At 37.5% G+C, this 18,653-nt stretch overlaps 2 long non-coding RNA genes across 2 annotated transcripts in view; both read left to right on the forward strand.

Moving 5' to 3' along the window:
• The window catches only part of LOC141369540 (uncharacterized), a 125,554-nt gene that overhangs the window by 72,945 nt on the left and 33,956 nt on the right, over positions 1-18,653 (forward strand). The gene's annotated exons all lie outside the window — the stretch shown is intronic.
• LOC141369431 (uncharacterized) lies at positions 8,829-14,057 on the forward strand. The gene is made up of 7 exons (XR_012373102.1): positions 8,829-9,101; positions 9,667-9,886; positions 12,053-12,275; positions 12,355-12,416; positions 12,509-12,609; positions 12,704-12,771; positions 12,865-14,057. It is a non-coding gene; the product is annotated as an uncharacterized lncRNA (long non-coding RNA).

Genomic DNA, 18,653 nt, shown 5'->3' on the forward strand with positions numbered 1-18,653 from the left:
CATTGAAAGGAACAGGAATGGGTCATTTGGCAGTGGCAGACAACAGTGTGAATAGGCTTTATGCCCAGCTGCACTTCTTCCTGAACTTCAGCCAGCTCCTTGTTTCCTGTCTGCCATTGTTGGACAAACTGATTAATCCAGGTGTGCCTGACCTCAGTAGTCACAGCAACAATAATCCGACACACCTGGATTAATCAGTTTGTCCAATAGTGGCAGACACAATTTTATTATGGACAGTGGTTACACACAACCCAGTTAGTTTTTATTATCATTTCAGAATTGTTTTCAGTCAATGCCAAAATATTTTGTTGCAGCAACACAATTGAATAATGAATAACTAATGTGAAGTGGTAATGTTCAACAAAATCATCTTAATTACTTTTCAGTAACTTAAAATTGTTACGTTTTCTGAACATGTGTTTGTAAAAACTAATCAAATATTTTTTGCTTGTCCAACTCAAGAGTAGTTTATTCTTACAACTCATTTGCATTGTGGACAGTGGTTCCATACAATTACTTTTAGTAACTTTAACATAACAATTTCTTTTTCAAGTTACATCACACATATGCTTTTTGTAATAAACTCTATATAGCGTTCATTTTATTCATAAAAGAATCTCAGACACCAGTTCTTCAAGCCATGTTTATTGCACTTAAACTAGAGATACCGTAAAGGATATACCGACAAATGAGATGTGCTCATCAACTTGAAAAGCTTGCAAAGTTTTTCAAGGACTCTGGATATTACCATGTAACCTTGTAACAACATTACAATTTTTTACAGTTACTGACAACTGAAATGCACGAAGCACCATTCAGGCAGTTTTTTCAAGCCTCCTGATAAATATAATTAAACAACAGTATTACACAACTGTAAAGCCAACTGACAAAATAGGATGCTCTCCATTCAGAGAGCTGGCACATGCGGCTTTCAAAGCTTTTTCAACTACTTTGGACAATTAATGTAAATTTTGTGACATTACAAAACTGTCAAATTGACTGAAAATGTATGGACCTTTTACAAGGCTTGCAAAGCTTTTTCAAGAACTTTGGGATAATTTAAGTTAAATGTTACTGTAACAACATTATAAACGTTAACATTCCATGACAAATTAGATGCAGCACCATTTACGTACAGCCAAAGCTTTAAACAACTCTGCATTAATCTAATTAAATAAAAACACACTGCAAAACTATAAAAATAAATTGACGACACTGTTTACTTCCCGAATGTTATTGTACTGCCATTTTCAAAAACATGGCATTTACATATGAAATATTTAAACATTCCTTGCTCAAAACATCTGCGAAAGGCTTGGGCCCGGTGGCATAAAGCACCTTAAGTTTTTCCCTTAAGCATGACACTTAAGGGGTAAATTCCCCTTAACTAAGAGAATAATTTAAGGGTGTTGCATACAGTATAATCCCTTAAACAGTTTTCTTAGGTAAGAGTAATCGTTAAGTGTTTCACGACAGCGACCCAGGTTTGTCGTTATAAAATACTATTGTTGCCATGGAGACGCAACAGAAAAAACTTAAGGGTTTTTTCTGCAACACCCTTAAGCTTCCCTTACGAAAAAGAGGTATACTTCAAGTTCATTTTATTAAGTATACTTAAGTAATGTTGGAGTATAGTTTTAAGTATACTTTATGCAGTAAGTGTACTAACATTTATGTTCTAGTAGTATACTTTTAAGTGTACTGCTTGAATACCGCTTGGGACTAAATTGGCCCACTTTTAGTATATAGAAGTATACTTCTAAGTGTACTATAAGTGTAAGAGTAGTCAACTTTAAGTGTACAACTAGTGCACAATTAGTTCTTCATTTGTACTGCAAGTGAACTCATGAGTATACTAGTAGTTTTCTAGACTTATACTTCAAGTGTGCATGCAAATGTTCTGTTAGTGTACTCTTAGTAAACTAGTAGGTTACTTATTGTGTGCTGCAGGTATACTTCCAAGTGTTCTTTTAATATACTTTCAGTTAACTAGTAGTTTACTAGTCATATACTGAAAGTGTACATGCAAATGTTCTGTTAGTGTACTCTTAGTAAACTAGTAGGTTACTTATTGTGTGCTGCAGGTATACTTCCAAGTGTTCTTTTAATATACTTTCAGTTAACTAGTAGTTTACTAGTCATATACTGAAAGTGTACATGCAAGTGTTCTGTTAGTGTAATCTTAGTAAAATAGTAGGTTACTTATTGTATACTGCTTGTGTAACAAAGCACTTTGAGACTGAGGATCCACCTGCAGGTTTTTATTAAACACTCTCCAACAGGCAAGGTCAAACAACAGCAAACACAGCAATGTAAGGCAGGCAAATCTCGTAGACATGAAACAGGCAAAAGGGTCAGGGCAGGCAACAAACATACAGTACTCATAAACCAGGTAAAACAGATCAAGATTAATAAATACAGATAGATAAGCAGGCAGGCAAACAGCTCAGCAATGACAGCCGGTACAAATCAAGACTTTGCACTGACTAAGGGCTCTATCTTACACCCGGTGCAATGCAGCGCAATGCGCGACGCAAGTGTCTTTCGCTAGTTTCCACCCAAATTTTCACGTTTAGCGCCGCGTTGTTTAAATAGCAAATGCATTTGCGCCCCCTTTTGCGCCCATGGGCGTTCTGGTCTGAAAAAGAGGTGTGTTCAGGCGCATTGTTGGCGCGTTGCTATTTTGAGGCAACTAAAATAGACTACGCCATTGACCAACAAAAACCTGGTCTAAAGTCTAAGGTCAAGTAGTCAAGTAGGAAGTAGTGCAGCTGGGCATAAAGCCTATGGGAGTTCTGGGTTTATCCCCCACCTGCTTAAATGTGTCCTGTCTTGAAAAAGCTTAAAAGTTAAAATTAATGCAGTTATTAGTACCTTTAGTAGTAGTACCTTTTTATCCCCTTTGGGAAATTCTTTCAAGCATGCGTTTTTTTACACTTACAAAACAATACAATATAACAACAAAAACAAGTTTTTAAAAGAATTCATCATTTAAATATTTCACTATTGTGGTACAAAGGATTTTCCTAATTTTAAGCAACATTGAAGAACTTACCAAGCCTTTTGACCCACAAGAACTGGAAGCTGCAATGAACGCGCTGAAACCTGGGAAAGCAGCAGGAATCGACGATGTACTGACAGAAATGATACAGCACCTGGGACCTAAAGCAAAGACCTGGCTCCTAGAAATGCTGAACTCATGCATGGCAGAAAAAATAATTCCATCGGCATGGAGAAAGGCCAAGATAGTCACAGTTCTTAAACCTGGAAAGGATCCATCATCCCCAAAGAGCTACAGACCAATTTCACTCCTTTGCATTACTTACAAGCTCTATGAGAGGCTTTTACTCCAACACCTTATGCCAGCTATAGACTCTAAGCTTACTGAAGATCAAGCTGGTTTCCATCCTGGTCGCTCTTGCGCTGGGCAGCTATTGAACCTCACCCAACATATCGAGGATGGCTTTGAGTGTAAACTCATCACTGAGCAGCTTTCATAGATCTTACTGCTGCCTACAATACTGTCCAGCACCGCACCATGATTAGGAAACTTTTTGACATGACTGGTGACCTCGACCTGTGCAAAATCATCAAATGCCTCCCCAACAACAGACGATTCTTTATCCAATTAAATGACAAGAAGAGCAAATGGAAAGCCCAAAAGAACGACCTACCACAATGCAGTGTACTGGTCCCCCTCCTCTTTAATATCTATACTAATGACCAACCACTTCACTCACAATACGGTCGCTTTATCTATGCGGACCACCCAACAGGAGAACTTCCAGAAGATTGAGGTTTTCTGGAAAGTGTCCTCTGAGAGATGACAACCTACTACAACCATCTGAAACCAAATCCATCAAAAACCCAACTATGCAGCTTCCATTTAAAAAACCGAGATGCGAAAAAAGAACTGAGCATCTCATGGGATGGCTACAAACTCTCTGTGTACTTGGGAGTCACACTCGACAGGACACTCTCTTTCAAAACCCACCTCCAGAACACCAAAGCCAAGATATACACCCGCAATAACATCCTGCGCAAACTGGTAAACTCAAAATGGGGTGCCGATCCACCAACCATCCGTGCAACTGCTCTAGCTCTGTGTTTCTCCACAGCCGAATATGCATGCTCAAGCTGGAGCCGCTCCCACCATACCAAACTGATTGACACAGATCTCAAAGACACCTGACGCATTATTACGGGATGCATAAAAACAACGGCTCTACCATGTCTCTACGCTCTAGCTGGCATTGCCCCCCCTTACATCAGACGATCCATCATCGCACAAGACGAGCGGAGAACACTGGAGTATGACACCAGGCATCCCCTGCATGGACACACAGCACCCCCACACTGCCTGAAATCAAGAGCCAGTTTCCTGCTGACAGTCCCACCTCTCCAGACAACCAGAAAAATAGCAAGGACCAACATTTGGAAAGATGAATGGAACCAGCTAACCACACGAGCCCAGGACTGGATGGAGAGAGGAATCACTCCGACTGAATGACTTGCCAGCGGGCACGATCTCCCATGGCCAACTTGGAAGACCCTCAACAGACTACGAGTGTAACAGGGGAGGTGCAAAGCACTTTTGAAAATATGGAACCTCCAGACAGACGGCACATGTAACTGCGGAGCAGTACAGACAATGCCCCACCTACTGAAGTGTGAAAATGCCCCCCAGTGCAGTCCCCAGGACCTGGCTGAACCAACCCAATCAGCCGTGACCTGTGCCAGATACTGGCAGAATGACATCTGAAATTGCAACGGATTCGAAGAAGAAGAAGCAACATTGGCATCCTAAATCTTTGACCCGAATGTTCAAACTCATCATACAATGGGTGCATATAATTAAATGTGACCCGTGCTGGCAAAATTAGTCAGAATGAACAAATTTTCAAAAAGAGTTATTTATATTCTCTATTAAAAAAAATATATAAAACAATATATGACTTGTTGGAATGTGACGAAAAATGACAGCACTACACCTGTTTGAAGTTGACAGAGTCAGCAAAGTCAATTTTGAGAAAAATCAAATTAAAGATTTTTGAAGGTTCAAAAGCAAAATCAGCACATCCTTAACTTAAAATCACTGGTAAAAATAATAGATTTAACACACAGTCAAAAACAACATCAATAGGATAAATATATGTTGAACTTACTTTTATTGTTTTATTGACATTGAGACAAACAGCTTTCAGATCTAATCTAATATAATGTTACACATCAGATCCTCAACAGTTAAAGGTAGGGTAATACATTTTGAAAAATGCTAACGGTAGCCGCCTAGCAATGAAATCCCGATCCCGCCCTCAAGTCAAATCGCCATCCAAAGTCACGCCTCTTTCACAACACATGAACACACACAGATCAGACGGTCACGTCTCATGTCTCATTCAGCAGTGAGAAAACTTTGCAGTACAAAGTCGAATAACACTTCCAAAATAACCAAACAACTGTTTACATCAGAATTAGTTTAAGCACACGTTCGGTTGTGTAGACGTTGTAACTATATCGTATATCGTTATATCGTACGTAAAGTAGAATATCTGAATCCATTTCAATACAAACATATCGCGTACCTACCTTACCAAAATAAACAGTGCAACGACTCTTTCAGACCCTTTGCCTCCTGCAGCTGTTTGCATCTCGTGGTAAAGCAGTAAAGTTACCGATGTTCATTTCGGTTTTTGCTCTTGCTGATCCAGGCAGTTTTTGCTGTTGTTGTTATAAAAGATGTCTTTAGTTTTGTGCCTCCTGTGTAGGTTGTCAATTCAGTAGAAAAGTTTGCTGTTCTCACTGTTTACAGGCAGGAGGTGAGCGCACGTGAACGCGCCGATGACGTATGGTGTCTGCGTGGACTCGCTGCGCGGTGGGCATTCAAATTACGCTTACGTATGAGGGACAAAAATGGAAATGTCCGTTCGGACCGAAATCTATGATTTGTTGAACATTTTTTGGTCCTACGCCTTTCACAGATGACATACATTTCTACAAATACATTTAAACAACTTAACACAGTGATTGCTATCAGGATGTAAGGAGACTTTTAACCAGCATAACAAAAAATGTTTCAGGATCAAATCTGTTACCCTACCTTTAACCAAACATTCACTTAAGACATAACAGATTAAGGGCCCTATTTTAACGATCTAAGCGCATTGTCTAAAGCGCACGGTCTAAATGGGCGTGTCCGAATCCACTTTTGCTAATTTAACAACGGGAAAAATGGTTTGTGCGCCGAGCACACGTCGAAAAGGGTTGTTCGTATACTCCTAATGAGTAATGGGAGTGTTTTGGGCGTAACGTGCAATAAACCGATGAGAGTCTTATCTCTCATCCCCTTTAAAAGTCAGTTGCGCTGGCGCTATGTTTAATCCCTATTTAGATGATGGACTTTGTAAACTGAAAAACTAAGCGGAGGAAGAAGACCCCCAGTTTAAGATTAATGTTAAATAATTGTGTTGTTTTTTACTTGTATTGAAATTGTTATTTTTTTATTAAAACCTTTAAAACCCGTTTTCTTTTAGTCATAGAAGTAAAAATAGCAGGCTTTTAATTGCTGTAAATGTATGGCTATCCAATATCATCAAAAAATAATTTACAAGTATGTAAGAAAAGGTTTGTACTGTAAAAATATTTGTAACAAACAGGAGATAAAGAATTTACAAACGGCTCTCGGTACTGTGACGTGTGGACAGTACTTTCTGAAATCTCCTGCACTACCTATATTTGTATATTTGTAGAAAACTTAAAGGCATGCAAAGAAACCAAACACATACATGCTGAATTAGTAACCACATGAGCACAAGTCATCCACTATGTTAAAGAGTTTCCTCTAAATCACCACAGTTAGTATAGCTTTTATCTGAGCTTAAACAGCAACTAGAAACAAAATGAATCTTTTTAAATGGTATTGTCTGTCTTAGATACCCATCTGTCTTAACATTTCTACTCTCAGCCAGAGTTCTAAAATGAAATGTTCTAAGAAATGAAATGTAGAATTTAGTTGCCACTAAATATCCATTTTGCTCTGCTAGGTTCTGCACACTTTGGTAAGTAATGTGGAGAGACTTCCTACAACCCCCCAGAAATTCCTCTGCAAACCCCCACGTGCAATTAGCATTTCTATGGAGAGAGGCTTCAAGGGAACAGTGTGTGACAGACACGTTTAGGATTGTCTGTAAGAGTTTAACCCTAAAACAACCAAATACAAAGTGTAACCAATCAAATCATTTCAACAGGAAAGTTTCAATGTAGTGTCCCAATAGTTGTCCGGGTTTTGGGAGTGTTTTTTTAAAGCAACCAATCAGTGTTGAGATTAAACACCAATGGGGACACCAGAAATGTGCAAAGATGTGAAATTACAGTACCTCTGTAGGTGTGAAAGTGTTCAGCTAAAAGCTACTATTTTTCCTGGTTTGAACGAAGAATTAGATCTAACTTCATATTTGTAAAATGTATATAATTATGATGTGTGTGATTATTGATTATACTTCACTGCATGAAAAGTGTGATTTTCGTCAGTTAAAGGCGCTCTAAGCGAATCTGTGTGATGTCACTTTTTGTTGATGTTTGAACTGTTTTCAAACAAATGGAGTGTAGCTAACACCTCCCCCTCCCTTCCGTGCTTTCATGAACGCGCCCAACCCCCACCCCCAAATCCTTCTTGTCATTTATTGGCTGGAACACTTTGTTATGGTTTCTGGTGGTATGTTTGGCCGTTTTGTTTTTATTGCAGTTTGTGGAGCCTGGGCCCGGTTGCATAATTTTCCCTTAAGTTCACCCTTATGTTTCCCTTACACTTAAGTGTGTTGCAGAAAAAAACCCTTAAATTTTTTCTGTTGCGTCTCCATGGCAACAATAGTATTTTATAACGACAAACCTGGGTCGCTGTCATGAAACACTGAACGATTACTCTTACCTAAGAGAACCGTTTAGGGGATTATACTGTATGCAACACCCTTAAATTATTCTCTTAGTTAAGGGGAATTTACCCCTTAAGTGTCACCGATCGAGAGTGGGCAAATTACCCCAATGTAAAGAAAATGTCTTATTTTAATTTTAAACTTTTAAATTGTTGCCTAAATTTTAAATTGAGATTTGTCTTACCTTAAATGTTGTTTTGCAGGCATAAAAGTAAATTTCTTCATCCTATGTTTTTTTTTATTTATATCTGAGTTGGGAGTTGAAATCCAACCTTATTTCATCCTTCATCACTGACTTGTTACCTAAAATGTAGCAACATTTTAAAACATGTCAACAACTAGTGACGGATAGGATTTGATATGGGGATTTAATAAAATGTTTTTACACAGCAGTGTTTTTTATCCTTTATTTTATCAGGAATAATCACATTGAGATAAAAAATCTCTTCTGGCCAAAAATGGCAGCACACAAAGTTTCACACAAAAATATTTCAAGAAAAACTATACAAAAAACTTCCTGTCCAGCACTCAGAACTACAATTCGAAATAATAACGAAATATATAAATGTTTGAAACAAGAATATGATTATTTCAAATAAGACTCCAAAAGGTTTCTAAATCTAGCATCACAGTAAAAGTGTTTCACCTAAACCTCAAGCATACAAGAGGATAATGAAATAAAAACAAATGTAAATCAAAAAGGGTGTAAAGTGGGTTTTAGTTTTACTCCTTTTATGTGTCTTTGTTTTTAAGCAGTTTATTTTAATAGTGACACAACTTTACATTAATTGTGTTAATGACAACAAAATACTACTTAATGATACTAATGCTGCGTTCCAGGCAGGTTTTGAGCCCGCAAATCACGACTTCAAAACCACGACTCAGTCAAGACTCAAAACTTGGAGTAGGACTACGCGTTGCCTGGAACGCAGCATAATATTTATTATAGCGTATCTTCTTTCCCGATGACACGACGTAGCTTGCAATGCATCTTGGACACAGTAGTCTATAAACTTCTACAACGTTTGAGACGCTTTGTGAAAAGGACTACATTTCCCATAATGCCCCGCCCAACGCTCGCTGGAGAAACCGGAAGCGCGAATTTGAAACGCTGAACCAACGACGCGGGACCTTTTGTTTGTATTGTGAAGAGCTGTATAATAAAGCAAGGTAAGTTAAGATACTTTTCTTTTTAAATCTGAACGTATACAAATGATTTAAAGGATGTTTTAGGCTAGAAGTGCTAGTATTTATTTGCCATGATCTATAACGGTCGGTAAACGTGCGTGCTTGCATTGATCTAAGTTAACGTTACATGAGACAAAGAACTATTAAAAGAATGAGTAAAATGTTTGAATCTTTGAAAAATAAATTAAACCCACAAAGAAGCAAACTCAAGACAAGATGTTTTGGTTTTAAAACAACAAATCAGCATTTCTTGGAAATCATAACTGATAGCAAAGTGACTGTTTTTACTATTGTTTCTTAGTAAAACGCTTGAAACCCTGTTTTTTAATGTAAGTTACCAAAAAGACGCGTTCCAGATCAACTAATAAAATGTAAGATTGTTTACTATTCTATATAAAGATTTCTTCAGTGGACAGTGCTTGGTATTTTACAAGATTTTTAAAACCTATTTAATTCCTAGGAGTCATACAGTTTGTCTTTATTGTTTGCCCTTTATTTTACCTTTCTTAAAGTAAAAAAAACCCTCATGTTTTTGTTTTGTTTGCAGAAATCATGTACACATTATCAGCTTTAGAAGTGGATGTCATTCCTGCAGTCTTTGTGAAGAATGATGCGAGTTAAATTTATTTCATTTGAACAACCTAACAGGTTAAACGGTAAACAAATCTGTGTATTTGATATGACTTTGATAGATATTGTTACAACTTGGAAAACAACAAACCAAACCAGTCAGAGACAGCGATGTGAGGACATCAACAGAAAATAAAGTAAGATTATGAATATTATGTTTATTATTTATCTATGTGCAATTTGATTTGGAGTATTGAATGCATCTAATTAGGGATGTCCCGATCAGGTTTTTTGCCCTCGAATCTGAGTCATTTGATTTTGAGTATCTGCCGGTACGGAGTCCCGATCCGATACTTCTATAATACATAAAAAAGAGCAAAAAAAAACAGATCCAGGATGTTCCTTATGTCATGCCGCACACGTTGCTGTTTCTATGTGGACTCAAAAGGGTCTAAGGGCACACTCACATTATCCAAACCAAACAATACCCCAGCGCGATTGTCACCCCTCCCAACTCCCCCAGATGCACGCACTCACACTGTACTTTTCTCGATCCGAGTCTGGGCGCGCTTTCGTCATTAAGATGCGATTGTTTTGAAGTAAAGCGCTCTCTTAACACTGGAACCCACCGTAATGATAAGTATGTGTTTTTTATTCAGAGTCGTTTGGTGCGCGATTACAGACAGCCCTCTCACAGACAGCCCTCTCACTCGGACATTCACGTAACCCGGCTGCGCGCATCAAAAGGTTTTTACGGAAGCAGATGAAGGTGAGTGGTCGCGCAACTGACGTCTTCACCTTTTGAAACGCGCCCAAGTGAACTGCGCTCCAGCCCACCTCTGCAACCCAGCCGGGGCGCGGCACAGAGCGATCACACTAGTCAGACAAACCAGGCTTTGGGGGTTAAACGCGCCCGAGCACAGTTTGGTTTGGATAGTGTGAGTACACCCTAACTCTGTGCCAGCGCATAACTATAGATGTGTTAAAAAGTAATGAGACTATAGTAGGGTTGTGCCGATAGACGATAGTATCGTGTATCGACGATCTTCAAACCTATCGCCAATGGCAGGCTTTCATGGTGATAGTCATGACGATAGTTGGCGAATGTATTATTATCATCATAGTTTTACATTAACATGCACATTGCATGCTTTCCCCGCATGAGGGTTTGTGGATGTGACGCAATGAATGTTGTTAGAGAGATTCCTTCTTGCACGCACATGGACTTAATGCGCGCGTCTTGGACTCCTTCTAGCACCTGAAATAAATCCAGCGCGTCATAAGCAGCTGCGCTTCTCTCTGTCTCACATGCATGCGCTCTCGCATCTGTCCGAAGTCTAAACATAAACTAAAGTAGTAATCATTATGTATTTGTTTAGTTTCATGCGAGCTGAGGCAAACTATCCCTTTTGTTTAAAATAACCTGCTGCATATTGGCGCCTCTCTCACTCGTGGACATGCAGAGAGCTGCGTTCTGTCCGAAGTCAGGTCACTAGGTAGTAATCCTGCTTATAATGTGCATTTCAAGGAGTTGTAGCAATACATCCCTCATGTTTAAAATATGATCGCGTTCCGCTGGCCCAATGTGTTTAAAAAGGCACCTCATGAGAGCACCACTGCTTGACACGTGTAGCCTTCTGCAACAGCACTAAACAAATGCATTAAATTGTTTGATTGCACGCGCGTGTGTGCCTAAGTGCATTTTTTTTACAGTCAGTAAGTAATCATGTTAAATAATCATGATTATGACTTTTCCCATAATTGAGCAGCCCTAGCAGGGCTAACATGTTCGAGGGGTAATCCTGATTACAGCAAAGGCACTGGTGTGTTTCAATGACATTTTGGACCTCTGGTAGGATTTTATAAGTTTCAATTTTAAAGCTGTGCCACAGGTTGACCCAAACTTTAAAACCTGAACTTTAAATGATGCAAATCTATGGGTCTGACACCCTATATGCATTTGTTGCACATGTCATTATGCACAATTGATCAAACTTTGAAGGAAGTTATAAGAATCAACCTCCTTGACTAATTCTAAGCATAAGATAGGCTACCCAAAAACACTCAATTAACAAGAAAACAACATACTGATTCAGCAATATGTCTTATAAATTAGCCATAGGGCCCGATTTCCGATCACGTGATCGAATCGGGACATCCCTACATCTGATGTGACTTAAAAGTGGCCGCATGTTTTTAAAATGATCTCTGAAATTTACAAACACATTTTCACATGTCTTGAACTGAATGTTAAAAGTCTCTGTTCTTGGACTGTTGGTGTTTTGTACTATGTGCTTCATGTCCTCACTTTTGCATTTTATGTTAATGCATTTTCTAACTGTATGTGTTTGCTACTATTCTAGATGCTGTAAGAAGTCTTTTATGTGCACAGAGATGGAGGTTGAAAAGTTACTAAAACACGCTCATATTAGGCACGGTTCCTTGAATCGTGCCTGAGCTCGCTTTCATCATTAGGATGCGATTGTTTGCAGAACACAAGAAGTAAAGCACTGTCAATGTGAGTCAAACAACTGCTCGACTGAGGAGTTGAAGAGAGAAGGGCAGCTGCACATTTCTAAAATTGTGGTAAGCTTAATCAAACCACCCATGCTTTAATTTGACAGAATCCATTTTTTAATAAAGTATTTTTACTTGTATTTTGTAGAAAGCACTCTGTCGGCTACACAACTCGGAGGCAAATTGTAGGCACTATCACCAGGAGCAGAGGTATGGATGAAAGATAAAGCCTAAAATGCATTCTGTTGTTTCCGAAGCAAATAAACACATTTGTTTTAATTTAATACATTTTGCTTCTATAGATTAAGCTCACCACATAATGGGAAGGACACCTCATTTTTAGTGGGAGCACTGGCTACAAGCCTGGAGTTGCACAATGAAGGCCTTGATAAAAATTAATTTGGTAAGTAATTTTCATTTGTGGTTGTTGTTATTTCTATTTTTGTATAGTTTTGTGTGTATTTTGCTTTTAACAAACCTCACTCACTTGTTTCTAGTGGCCTGCAAGACATTACCAGAGCTAGCCAGTGTGGCCACATCACGGAGTGACCAGAGGAGGAAGAGGGTAAGATTAGAATTAGTTTCTGTTCTAATTCTTTATTTCTGTTTCATTAGTATAAACTGTAATGATGTTCATTATTCTTGTTATATACAACAGTTGTGTTTCTGCTCTTGGAGTCAAACCCAGTGTACTAGCTGTGGACAAAGTGGGCTTCTGAAGGGGAATCACCACTGACATGATTTCAGATGAAGAATACAATGCTGTTGATGGAGTGTCGGGTGGATTGTGAGACCTTCATCGTTCTGCAGTCAGGCGCTCCGCAATCTGTGTGCTAAGCTGCAGCTGCAACTGTGTGTTTTCAAACTATGCAGCGTTGCATCACAGTCTGCAATCTGAATTGCTGTCTAACAGAATGCCACCGCTTACCTATGACCCCAAGGCAGCAAAATGAACACATTTGATGCCAAATGTGATCCCAACAACATAATCGTTGGCTTTTTTTGACTTTGTGTGTATTTATTTTTCCTATGCTTTATTAATAAAACTCTTAAATTTTATCAACATGTCTCTCCCAAATGTCTGTTTTCTTTCCCTAATATTTTTTTATTAATGCCCTTAGCCCATGGTATACGTTACATAGTCTTTATAATATTAGCCTTCATGACACATAAATTTTTTGTTATATCTCATATAATATATCTAATATAAACCGTAATTTTATTAAATAATAAAAGGGAGGGGTTTATTCAAAATAGTATTATAATTGCCCAGACTGGCCAATCGCAACAAATATATCAGCCAATGACAGATGCTATTTCTGTTTTAAAAGTTGTTGCTACCGAAACTGCTCATTTTTAATACGTACATTTAAACTTGTGTGCAAATAGTATAAAATAGTGAGTTTATTCAATATAAAATACATTAGGTCCCCTGTTAAATAGTGAAGTGTGACATCTGTTTAATTGCAACTACATTTCTTTACATGAGAAAAGATTTCAGGGGTTTAAACTTAAACTATTATGTTTATTTAATGCATTGAAATGTTTTAGTTGGTTCAGTTATATTGTCTTTTACTAAATGACTTTATAACATTACATAACATTTTAGTGCAATAATACTTGTACAACTTTTAGTTTTAAACGGCAAAATCTTTTATGAAGAACTTTTTTGATGGTAAGAACTGTTGTTTTAGTGTAATTGTAAATTTTGTCAGTACATTCAAAGTTATTCAGAATTTAAAATATTTCCTAAAAGTTAAAGCAGATAAACACATGTCACACTTCACCATCAAACTGGGGACCAAAGACATTTTGTGAAGTCACTAACATGATCATGCCTAAATTTGGTGCTTAAACTGCTCATTTCTAAGATACACATTTTACACATTTTAACTTCTGTCCAAATAGTATAAAATAGTGAGTTTCTTCAAGATAAAATACATTAGGTCCCCTGTTAAATTGTGAAGTGTGAAGTGTGTGTTTCCTAAAAGTCAAAACAGATAAACACATGTCACACTTCACCATCAAACTGGGGACCAAAGACATTTTGTGAAGTCACTAACATGATCATGCCTAAATTTGGTGCTTAAACTGCTCATTTCTAAGATACACATTTTAATTTCTGTCCAAATAGTATAAAATAGTGAGTTTCTTCAAGATAAAATACATTAGGTCCCCTGTTAAATAGTGTAGTGTGACATCTGTTTAATTGCAATTACATTTCTTGCCATGAGAAAAGATTTCAGGGGTTTAAACTTAAACTATTATGTTTATTTAATGCCTTGAAATGTTTTAGTTGGTTCAGTTATATTGTCTTTTACTAAATTACTTTATAACATAACATTTTAGTGCAATAATCCTTGTACAACTTTTAGCTTTAAACTTCAAAATCTTTTATGAAGAACTTTTTTGATGGTAAGAACTGTTGTTTTAGTGTCATTGTAAATTTTGTCAATACATTCACAGTTATTCAGAATCTAAAATATTTCCTAAAATTCAAAGCAAATAAACACGTCACACTTCACCATCAAACTGGGGACCAAAGACATTTTGTGAAGTCACTACCATGTAGTAAACAATTTTACAAACATTACATTTTAAGAGTTTTGACACTTTTGTATTAAAGATATTTAAGACACCTTTATGTACACTGTCAAAAATTCTGTGTTTTTTGTCAAATCAACATATATTTTTATGTTACTTTAAGTTGAATAATTGCAACCTGTTTTTGTAAGTTATGTCAACTTATCACAATTAAAAATAGTAGGTTAAATTGGATTGCAAAACCAAGTTGTTTTTTTATTATTGTATATGTTATGTTTGGAGAGTTTGAAAAAATTGTTCCTTAGATAAGCAGCCTGTTAAATAGTCTTTATTCAGATTCAGAGTCTCTCAGAGCCATTCAATGAATAGCGAGGTGTGAACGTCGTGTGTTAATGGGCAGTTACAGTTCCTGCTCCAGCCTACAGAGGTGCTGCTGAGTATGAGTGTTTACACAAACACACATGTAGGTCCCCATTTGGTAAAAATAAAAAAAAATTTACCAGACTGTTTTTCACTTGATTTTAGCATGATTTAAAGCATGACCAACAGGGGACCTGGAAAATGTCCCCTCTTTGCTTTATGGTCCCCTGTTGGTGAGTGTGTAACGACACCAAAGTCCCCACTTAGATAGGTAGGCAAGTACACACACACACACACACACACACACACACACACACACACACACAGAAATGTATACAGGCTTGTAACCAGGGGTGCTTCCAGCATTTAAGGACATCCGGGGCTTAGCACAGACCATTTTATGTAAATACAGGGATAGCTAGCTAGCCTAGAACCAACTATAACGGCTGTGCTGCACATGTTCAGGGTTCGACATTAAGACTTGTCCGCTTGTCCGGGACAAGTGGATTTTTTGTAGGACAAGTGTAAGAAAAAATTAGTTGTCCGACTCCTCTATGAAAAATCCCTTGCTCTGCCACTGATTATCAAAACACAAAAAATACATTATATTATAAAACTTTACCCGGACAAGTGACTTTTGTGCATGGACAAGTGAAACACAAATTTACTTGTCCGAAGGACAAGTTCCTCAAAAAGTTAATGTCAAGCCCTCAGTGTTTTCTTATTACATTTTTTTTAGAATTGTAATTTAAATAATTTTAATTTTTGAGTGAACAATCCCTTTGAAGTGCCATATTTTACACACTAATTTTGTACATAATATACCCAAAATCCTTTAGTACTTAAGATAATCTTAAAAACATGAGACTTAAAGGTGCAGTGTGTAAATTTTAGCGGCATCTAGTGGTGAGGTTCCAAATTGCAACCAAAAGCTCAGTTCACAGCTCACCCCTCGCTTTTGAAATGCATAGAGAAGCTACGGTAGCCACCACAGGACAAACATGTCATGATTTTGTCCATTAAGACTGTAGAAACATGGTGGCACAAAATGCCGACTTCCATGTAAGGGGACCCTCTGTGTATGTAGATAAAAACATCTCATTCTAAAGTAATAAAAACATAACGGCCATATAAGAGCCATATGAAAGGTCTTTATACACCCCTGATAATATAGTTTTGTATATTATTTTGCATTTCTGCCAAGAGATCCCTCCAAAAATCACACACCGCACCTCCAATGTAGGCCAGAGTTCACGTCACAAAAAGCAGCAGATATAAGCTGCATTTTATTGATCATAAGCTCATTTTTAAAATAAGCGATAGGAAAGAGCGACAGCAGCACTGATAGCCTAATATCGTTTCATTTCTTTACTATTTATGAATATGATTGTGTGTTGAGCGTCTACGACAGGGCTATTCAATTAGTTTGTCATGAGGGCCAGAGATATATCAGTGATGATGACGACATATACATTTAAACATACTCATGTTATATTTTGAAACTGCATAACAACAAAATAAGTGCATTGTACAATATACTTTTTGTACAAACATGTATTTTCAAACTGCATACAACAAAACTTGTGCATTGTAATATGACCAAGTAGGCTTTATCTACATCCAGACATGTTTGTATTTTGTATTTTAAAACTGCATAACAACATAAGTGCATTGTAAGATACCCGAGTTCTATTCTTATTCTACATTTAAAGGTGTAAATAAGAGCCATATCTACTCACTTAAGTACACATAACCAAAAGTTTATAATATGGAACATAAAATTGTTTTATGCAGTTTTTTGTCAAAGCTTATTATTTCACAACCCTTTATTTAAACTACAACCGCCATCTTAATAACTGGCAAACATTAGGCTAGCTTCTAATAAGAGAAATTATACTTTTAGATTTCATCAGAGCAGTAAAATCACGTGTATGTTTGTCAGCGCGATATGCATACAGTGGTGCAGGACAGATGCTGGGCTGTGAGCGATGGCCGATTAACTTACTCGTTTAAATTGCATTCTTTTGTGAGAACGATGACTCGCATAATATTTGAGCCTTTGCTGTATGAGCAAGCACAGAGAAAACATTCGTTGTGGCGTTGACTAATGAATATGGATGATCTCTGTTCTTCTCTTCAATGGAGCGGGGCGTGGCTCTTTATAAATAATGCAGTAACATGAGAGACGGTACATCTCCCTCTTTTAATACAGTTAACAACGAAGTACAATATTTGTTTTCGATTTCACTTACACCATTTAAAAGCAGACATTCCAAGCATTATGTAGACATTTATCTTATGTTTCTATGAAAACAATTCGTTAAGTTACAGCTCATTTTTCTGACGTGTTTCTGAAAGGACGTCACTAAGAGAGAGAGCAAACCCGCATTATGTTTATTTTCTTAATTTTGCGAAAAGCACAACATTCTGTTTTTAATGGGAGTGGACAGAAAAAATACTAGACACTTTAAAGTTTTAAATGATGTATAAATCATATATGTAAGTCCAAAATCAGCAGAGTTATCTAAGTCTCTTTGCGGAGTGATTGAAAAATAAAGATTTTGCGGCGCCCGCGCCTCTGTCGACCCAGACTGTGAAATTAATGATAAAAGAAAATATTTCCCTCAGTGATTGACAGCATAATGCAATCAATCGTGTTCCCGTTCAACAGTAGCTAAGCATACGATTTAGATATATGTATCTTCTAACCTGAAGATCATGTAAATGGCATATACGCAGTCTTCTGGCAAAAGCTGTGTTTTTAAATGTGTCATACATTTCTGAAATCATGACTGTTTAAATACACTTGGCGTCACATGCATGATTTAAGGTAAAGTGACACTTTTTCGTGTCAATTCACAATCATTTAAATCATGCAGCTGTCATAGAGCCGACGCCAAACGATCACGCGAGCGAGGACGCGATACTGACGCGAGCGAAACTAATACGTTTACAATGTATTACATTGATGAAAAAGGGAATTAAACTTGTCGTGCCATATATCACTGAAATAAAAGAAAGGGATTAAAATATGTCTGAATCATATAATTCCTACCTGTATGTGAAAATGCACGTTCTCCAGAGAGCTCGCGTTGATTCAAGCATTCAGAATATAAAATCCATTTGCAGTTTTGCGTCCGAAACCGCATACTGTATAGTGAATAAGATGAAGTTTTAGGATTTTAAAAATATGTATCCAGGATTCCGCTGTCCATATACGATACGAAGATTGGGTGCCAGCCGATGGTGCTGCGTGCCCCACGGGCTCTATGCAGCAGAGTCTCAGGCTGTGGCCTCTTCTCCGGGCTTCTCTGCTCTCCGTCTTTCTCAGCTCTTCGCTGTATTGTGGCTCTTAAAGGAACACTCGATTCTCTCAACAGCTCTTCTCTATTCCATTTTGCCATTTAAACCTTAAAACTACATCCCGCCATTGTTATTCAAACTTTTCCACGGAGCAATAGCCTGTTAGCTTAGCTTCTAAAGATGGCTGCTGCTATCTTTACATTCTGTCTAAAAACACGTTTGAACGTAAAGGCTGCCCTC

The sequence above is a fragment of the Misgurnus anguillicaudatus genome, chromosome 14 (genome assembly GCF_027580225.2).
Source record: "Misgurnus anguillicaudatus chromosome 14, ASM2758022v2, whole genome shotgun sequence".
Classification (NCBI taxonomy): Eukaryota; Metazoa; Chordata; class Actinopteri; order Cypriniformes; family Cobitidae; genus Misgurnus; species Misgurnus anguillicaudatus.